Here is a 7,611-nt window from a genome sequence, read left to right as displayed (position 1 = left end):
GCAGCGGAGGGGAAAGGCAGACACTTCTCAGGCGGTCAGCCTTAATGTGGCGGGCAGAGAGCAGGGAGAGCTGGTTTGGGGGAACGAAAATCAGCACAGCTTTAGTATTATAACTGAGACCGAAAAATGGGGCGGGGGTGGAACCCCCTGGCGGTCCAGTGGTTAAGGCTCCATGCTTTCACTGCCGAGGGCCCAGTTTCAATCCCTGGTGGGGGAACTAAGATCCCTGTTGCTTAGAATAGCAGGTGAAACTATCTAGTCTTCTCTGGAGCCAAAGTTCAAGTACAGCTGCCCCACAGCCTGTCTTGAGTAAGATGTCCTCATGGAAGAAGGCTGTGGGGAATGTGACCACTTGGTCCTGACTAGACCAACTGAAGAATTGTGCCAATTAGCGTGTGTGTGTGTGTGTGTGTGTGTGTGTGTGTGTGTGTAACTTATCAGGCGGCCAAGTCTGGTACAGCTGTTGGAGTGAACAAGTGATTCTTTGCAAAGTTAAAGATTTTGTATGGGGGAAAAAACGGAAACATGGACACAAGGAATTCAGAAAGATCTTCGTGGCTAGAATTCTAGTTTGAGGAAAATCATCACGTAGCAGGTGTATCTGAAGCAGGGGAGTAATAAGGTTGCTCAGGGGGAAAACAGCAGGTAAGTAAGCAACAGGCAGAGTCCTGGGGAAGGAATAACCAGAGGACAGAAAAAGCAGCAGCGAAATGGCCTTACTTGATGTGCGTGGCTGACGGAATGTTTTGGCAACAGATCCCATGTCGTAGCCCTCAAGTGGAAGGACTCTCCCCGACAAATTGCAGGCAGGAGTGGGGAGAGGCAGAGCGGGTGTGGAGAGGGCGGGGAGGTGGCGGTCGAGCTTTGCGAAGCAGGGTGAGGAGTCGCCCGATGTCAGTCAGGCTCCGGGGCTGCTCCAGGCCAGAGAGAAGGTGGAAGGTCGAGGTCTGGCCTTCCCGCAGGAGCCCCTGCTGTGTTCCAGGACACACGGCGCGTGAGGTCAGGCTGACGGTGGCTTCGCCGGCACCGGCACCGGGGCCGCAGCCTAGAGGAGCCCTGGGAGGCGGGGCGACTGAGACAGCTCCCTCCCGAGCCCTTCCGTGCCCCTCCCCGGCCTGGGACCAGAAACTCAACGGTGGTTTTCAGTCTTCACGACTTCCCATCCATAGTAAGGAAGAAAAATTCAGGAAAATGGTTCGAGTGTAGCCTGAGGCCGCCTTCACCTTGTTTGCTATACTGAACAGAAACGTTAGCTTCACTGTGCCCTAGAAAGATGAACTCGGTCATCTGTGCACCTTCCCTCACACGCCTTGTTAGATTTAACTTCCAGCTGCCTGAGCCTGACGCTGCCTTCAAGAGAAAGACCTGGCTGACCATGGGATTCACTCCACTCCACGGAGGCAGGGGAGTGTCAAAGGTGAGGTTCACAGGCTTCTCACTGGGAGCAGAAATTACTCCCTCCTCGCGACACCTCCCAAATGACCCGAGGAACTGACTTCACCCACTTTTTCCTAGGTGTCCAGCATCAAAACAAACATCCCTACAAAGTCTGTGGAATTCCTCTAAAATACAACCACTAGGAATATGCTAATAGTTATTAGCATTTATTAGCATTATTCGTATTATTACCATTTATTAGCATTAAAACACACGTAATTCACGGCAATGAAACTAAAAAAGAAAAACCACCTTGATAGGTCCATTTTCTTAGTCTTGACCCCGAAGGTCACCAACACGTTTTCTCTCCTTAGTCAGCAGCCCGGTGCTCTTCCCCAATCATTATAACCGATTTCAGATGGTGCTAGAAAATTATATTGACTCTGAACACCAAAAGAAATCAGTCATCCTCTAAGGGGGGGTCACAGGAGGAGGCGAGGGTTGGGAAGGCCCCAAGATTAATCAATCTGCCATCTGCCACACTCTGCTTTAATGCACGCACGGTGGAGGCTGTGTCATGGGAAGAGTGCTATAGAAGGTTTATCGCACAGATGAGTGTGAAGTTCTAGGAATGAGATGTCGCGTCATTGACCTGTTGTGTGTAACGCCACGGCTCACCGATGCCAGGGGTGGGTTAGGTCAGCACAGCTCCAGGCGGGCTCTCCTCACCAGCTGGCCTTCAGGGCTTGGTCCCTTTTATCCTTTTTGCCGCCAGCGGTGCAGCTGGTCTCCCCCAAGAACACTGATTTCAAATGGTGCTAGACAATCACTATTTAAATCTAAACCACCATATGAAACCAGCTTCCTGAAGAAGCTTTAAGATCTGTTCTTCCTTCGGAATGCTCTCTTAAAATAAACAAAGACAACCTGGGATGGGAAAAGTTGAAACATTGCTGTGAGGTATTTCCTTTGTGGTGTAAGGAAAGCCTTAGCACATCTATATGCTTATACTTCTGTTTCCATAGCTGATGTGGGTATGGGCCAGTGACTGTGACTCTTTTATTCTCAAGCTGCCCAAAGACTCAGTTTTTATCATTCAGGGTCAAGGCATAGGTCAACTTCTTTACTCCTGGTGGGAGGTCAAGGGAAACACTCTACTTAGGTAAAAGGTCAGCCGGAGCTGACCCAGGGGTTGGAGTGCCCAGTGCAGGATGAGTCAGAGTGGTACAACATCCACGTAAATGGTACCAAGTAAGCAGGTGCTCTGGTACAAGTTCAAGACCACGCTTTCCTAAACCTAGTGCTTTCGTCTGAAGATAATTTTGTTTGAGTCAAAGGATGACTATGATTTGGGGGGGGGCCTAAAGGAGATAACATAATAGCCCAGAGGCAAAGTAATATATTGATGCTGCTGCTACTGCTGCTAAGTTGCTTCAGTCGTGTCCGACTCCGTGCGACCCCTAATGAGAGCCAATTTTTTTTCTTCAGAATGGAATTCCTTAGATTGCATCGATTTGTTAAGGATTCCTGTTGGCTTTACTTAAGCTCCCTTCTGTTCACTGCATCCCTGGTTCTCCTTAAATTATTTTTTTGCTGCAGTTCTTTTCTCCTTCCCATTATTGTTCTTGATATCATTTATTAGGAAGCTTACTGCCATTCCCTGTAGGGTTCCAGGGATCCAACAAGATACTTTCTATGTCCAAGTCACCCAACCCAAAGAGATGTGCTTTCTTTTTTAAAAACTGTTAGGAAAAATTTCAGTCACACGTTACATTTGAAGGACAATGAAACGAATTCCTAAATTTCTTCCACCTAAATTCAGTAACTGTTCATTTTGGCTACTTTTGCTTTAGTGATGTACGGCGTATGTATACTTTTTGCTGAATCATTAGAAAGTGAATCAACAACCATTGTGACATTGTGCTCCTAACTTTTTGAGCAGGTCTAAAGAAAATGGGGCCATTCTTCCATATAGTTATATTTTATTCATACCTAAGAAAATTAACAATTCGTTAGTATCATCTGACGTCTAGCCTATATCCAATTTTTCCCACTTTCTCCAAAAATTTTTCTTTTATGGATTTGTTGGGTTGTTTTCTACCCCAAATCCCATCAAGGTTCACTCAACCAAGACTCTTTGGTTTCTTTTAACTTGAAACATCTCCCTGTCCTTTTTTGGTTTTCTCATGTTGGCATCATCTTGTGAGAATGGGTTTGAATCTTGGTTGTACCACTCACTTAACTCTGCTCTCTTTGCTTAAAGATTAACAAAAACTTAGCTCTTCTTGACTTGCCTCATACACCAAATGAGGGTGGGAAGAACATCCAATGAAACGTGCCTGTGGTTGAGGATTCCAGGTGGGCTCAGCAGGATGTTAATAAAGGAGGGCAGGGAGTTCAGCTCACATTCTTATCCTTGATAGGCTTGGCCACTGACCCCTTCATCAGGAGATCGCAACACAGGCTCACCCTTTACAGTGGAAAAGCCACGTGTATGTGCCTACTGCTACTAGGCTAGATTTCTCATCTCTTTAAATAAAGAAATAGAATACTATTGGGCTGCAGAGCTGGGTAGCAATCATTTCATCAAAGCTAATGCAAAGGAATGCGCATATTTTGTGAAGTGACAGGGAGTTAACATTTCAATCGGAGAGTCAATTCAAGCATTTAAACCGGAAAAAGTGCCAAGACACATGTAATCACTGGCACTCTCAAATAACTATGTCACTAATTTTGTTCCTTCTGGATATCCTATTGTAATTGATAATAACAGTGACTGAAGCTATGCAAGATGCAGCCAGACTGTTCTCATCATTTTTGGTTAAAAAAAAAAAAACAAACCCAAAATCCAGAACAAAAAGGTCTGCTTATGTTTTACAAGTGACTAGTTACAGCTTTTGCCTACTGCCAATCAGAAGTTTCGTTTTGTTTTCAAATGACTGACACTTCAGTTATGGAGAAAACGTTTTCCTGAAGAAAAGTAAAGAGTGAATTGCTTCTTGTTACTTAAGCCTAATAAAATCATACATACTTTGTACATCAAATATATGTCAAACCCACCCAGGCACTTCATGCACATACATAACACATACTGTTATTACAAACCATACTGTTCTGTTCCCTTAGCAGAAACAAAGAGATAAGGTAAGTTTTGTGTTATCCTTTAAGTATATTTTTCAAAAAATTCAGCAGAAGAACGAAGGTGGATATATCCTTTCCCATGTATATCCCTCCACGTGAGGAGGCATTCCCAGCAGACACAGAGTAATCGGCACAGGGATCAGTCATGTAGTATACTTCTCTGAATTTTGTAATAAGCAGCAAACCAAGGTACTTAGTTGGTGACTGTAAAATGATTTAAGCCAAAATACAGTGAACTAGAGATCTTGAGTGAGTAATCTTCTAAAGCAAGAGGTTGGTTTTCTTCAAAGAGGTCTGTAGGCAGGCTGGCTATTGAATTAACACAGAGGGGAAAAAAATTGCATTGTTTACTAGTAGGCGAAAAACAAAGTTGATAAGTTAACAGGCACTTGTTCATTCTCTTTCCAGGAAAACAAGACGACAGCGCGTGGTATCTGCTTACTTTGATGAGTGTTTCAGTGACAGTCAACTGCAGGGAAAGACTTTGCTCAGTAAACATTAACATGTTTCCACTCCTCCCCATCCTCCCACCTCCAACAATCCATCTGATTGTTCTGTATTTCCAGGCCAGGAGAGGGCAGGGCTGAGTTTCTGTTAACTCAGGGTGTTTCTATTTGACCCCCTGACAGTGCCAAGGTATTGCATCATTTGAAAAGAATGTTATTTTTTTTAACAAATCTTTCTTCCACACAGGATACACACTTAACATTGTTAAAGTCTCCATCTCTAGGAGCCAAGTAACCACCTTTCAAGAACAAAATCCTTCCTTGGTGTCTCTCAGCCCAGGGGCCACAAGGATGCGTTTCTGTTTCAAAATCCCACCTGCGATTCTTTACCTTCATGCTGTTTTTGAACAGGTTGCCCTTCTCTGTATTTTTTCTTCCAGATCTAATAGGAGAGTTAGAGCCAGAAATGTGAACCGGGGAGCCACACCGGTACCTCCTGTGTGGCAAAAGCAGAACAGCGGAAACATGTTGTCTTCCTCGAAGTGAACTGCTAGTTGGTTCTTGCATGAGCTAACCAGATTAAGATAATGTCCCTTGGGGCCTGAGGATTTCACAAGATGGTATCTGACTATGACACTTCTTTGAGAAGGCAGCTTCAAAATGTTAACAGACGTCGGGATATGAGAGTCCTAGCCTGAGTATTTAGGACTAAAGTTACAACTCTTTTATCGGTTGGAAGGTGCTGGGTCCTACGGTGGGAGGTGGTTCTCTATTGACTTACGTGCCTTTAATGAGTATTTTCTTACAGGAAGTGGATGAGTAAGAGTCACAGGATCAGGCGCTGGGCTGTGCTATCGACTAGCTGTGGGATCTTGGGCCATCATTTAATTTTGCTGGGCCTTCTTATGCCGATCTAGAGAATGGAGTTACAGATTCTGGTCCTGCAGTGGTTCTTAAAGGCATCAGGATTTCAGTATGAGGAAACATCTGTAATTTTTAAAGCACTGCACTCAAACGTTGTTTTCTTAGATGGGTTGGGACACTGTAGTGCCTTTGTAGGGGGAAGGCCAACATGAACTGAAAAGTGGATGGAAAGGTTCTCTGGATAATAGCTTCCACTTTTGGAAGACTTACTCTGGGCCAAACACGGTGCTACATGCTTTCTATGCATTTTCTCATGTTCATCCGCCTACAAGGCTGTGGAATTATTTCCAGTTTCCAGGTACAAGAACAGAGATTAAGTGAGGGTGCAGGACTCGCTCTGGTCAAAAAGCTTAGGACTGACAAGACGAGGGATCAGACTCCCTTGCTTGATTCCAGGCCCAGGCTCTTAGTCATCCTTCTTTGCTGCTCGGATACTGTAGCAGCCAATCTTCACATGGCCGTGTGGGTCTCTGAACACAAACTGGCTCTGTGCTGCAGGGCCTCACCAGTAGGCACATACGCACATCACTGGAACCAGCCTTGGCCACTATTACCAGAAGTGGCACCTGATGACCAAGAGGAAGGCGAATACTCGGAAATTGGTAGGTTGGCCCAGGGCCCTCAGCTACGCTCTGACTTGCAGTGTGACCTTAAACTTAAGTTAGGTCTTCTCTAAAGCTTTGTTCTCCCACTAATCTTAAGGAAGCTCCAGACTTTTTTAAGTCCAGCAGCCCCTTCCCACAGGGGGTTATGGCAGCGCTGAAACACTTGTCTCCAGATCAGCCCCACTGCTCATCCTCCAAAGCTGCCTGTTTCTGTGGGGCATTTGGTGGGCTGGTCCAGCGCAGCCTTGTGGAGCCGAAACTCACTCCCTGCACAACCTGGGGGAAGTTACTTGACTCTCCATGCCTTGGTCTCCCCATCTGGGAAATCACACCTGTGTACTATGAGGACCCACACCACGGAAGGCTGATGTGAGGGTGCAGACCGAGGAGAAGCAAGCAGAACTAGAAATGGCACGTGTACACATTCAGTAAGGGATGGTGATGATGATAAACAAGGGACAGGTTTTCCTTCTGCGTGTTATAAGCGGAGACGTGGCTATGAGAGCAGCCCCGGCTGCCAAACAGAAGGGCCCCCACATCACGGGGGCTCACCCCTGAGCTGTATGGGGCACATTTCCTCAGTCACTCTGCACAGGAGTCTGATGAGTACTAAACCCTGAAAAGATGCCCTTGGGCCTACGAATGGCATCTCCAACTGAACTGCCTGGAGTGAGCAGCTTCAATATTTTCTGCCTTCTCCTCTTCCCATTCTGAGACCCGAATATGGGATCCCATATCCTTGCTTCTAAGCAGGTGTTCATGTCATAGTCTTTTTCTGATAGTAAATCGGAAGTTGAGTGTTTCACAGAAAAGAAACAGAGAAGGAACACTGATGACCATTTAAAAAACTTTACTGGGGGGATCCTCCAGGAACAAAATAGAACAAAGCTCCCTTGAGACTGATTTAGGAGCAAGAGCCTCTACTTACATTAGGTGTCACAGCAGTCTGTTGAGAAGTTCCAGGCACGGAAATCCTCAGGGAGCATTTGTTCAGAAGAGCAGCACCTAGAATTTAAATGACAGTATGAGCCCTTAGGGAACATCCCAGAGCCACAGAGGAAGAAGGGGAGTAAGGAGCACCTTCTGCATCCTGCTTAATTAAGACATGCAGTTTGAGA

The 7,611-nt window shown here is 45.8% G+C and overlaps 1 long non-coding RNA gene and 1 other non-coding gene across 2 annotated transcripts in view; both read right to left on the bottom strand.

Annotated features, from left to right (window-relative positions):
* On the bottom strand, positions 1,770-1,856 carry MIR29A (microRNA 29a). Its single transcript, NR_129686.1, has one exon. It is a non-coding gene; the product is annotated as a microRNA 29a (primary transcript).
* LOC102184972 overlaps positions 4,255-7,611 on the bottom strand; it is a 29,852-nt gene continuing 26,495 nt past the window's right edge. The window contains exon 4 of the long non-coding RNA XR_001917949.1: positions 4,255-7,498. This is a non-coding gene — a long non-coding RNA (uncharacterized LOC102184972). The remainder of the gene's footprint in view (positions 7,499-7,611) is intronic.

This window comes from Capra hircus, chromosome 4 (genome assembly GCF_001704415.2).
Source record: "Capra hircus breed San Clemente chromosome 4, ASM170441v1, whole genome shotgun sequence".
In the NCBI taxonomy this organism is placed as follows: domain Eukaryota; kingdom Metazoa; phylum Chordata; class Mammalia; order Artiodactyla; family Bovidae; genus Capra; species Capra hircus.
Note: the sequence above shows the minus strand (reverse complement) of the source record. Positions and strands in the feature narration are given on the sequence as shown.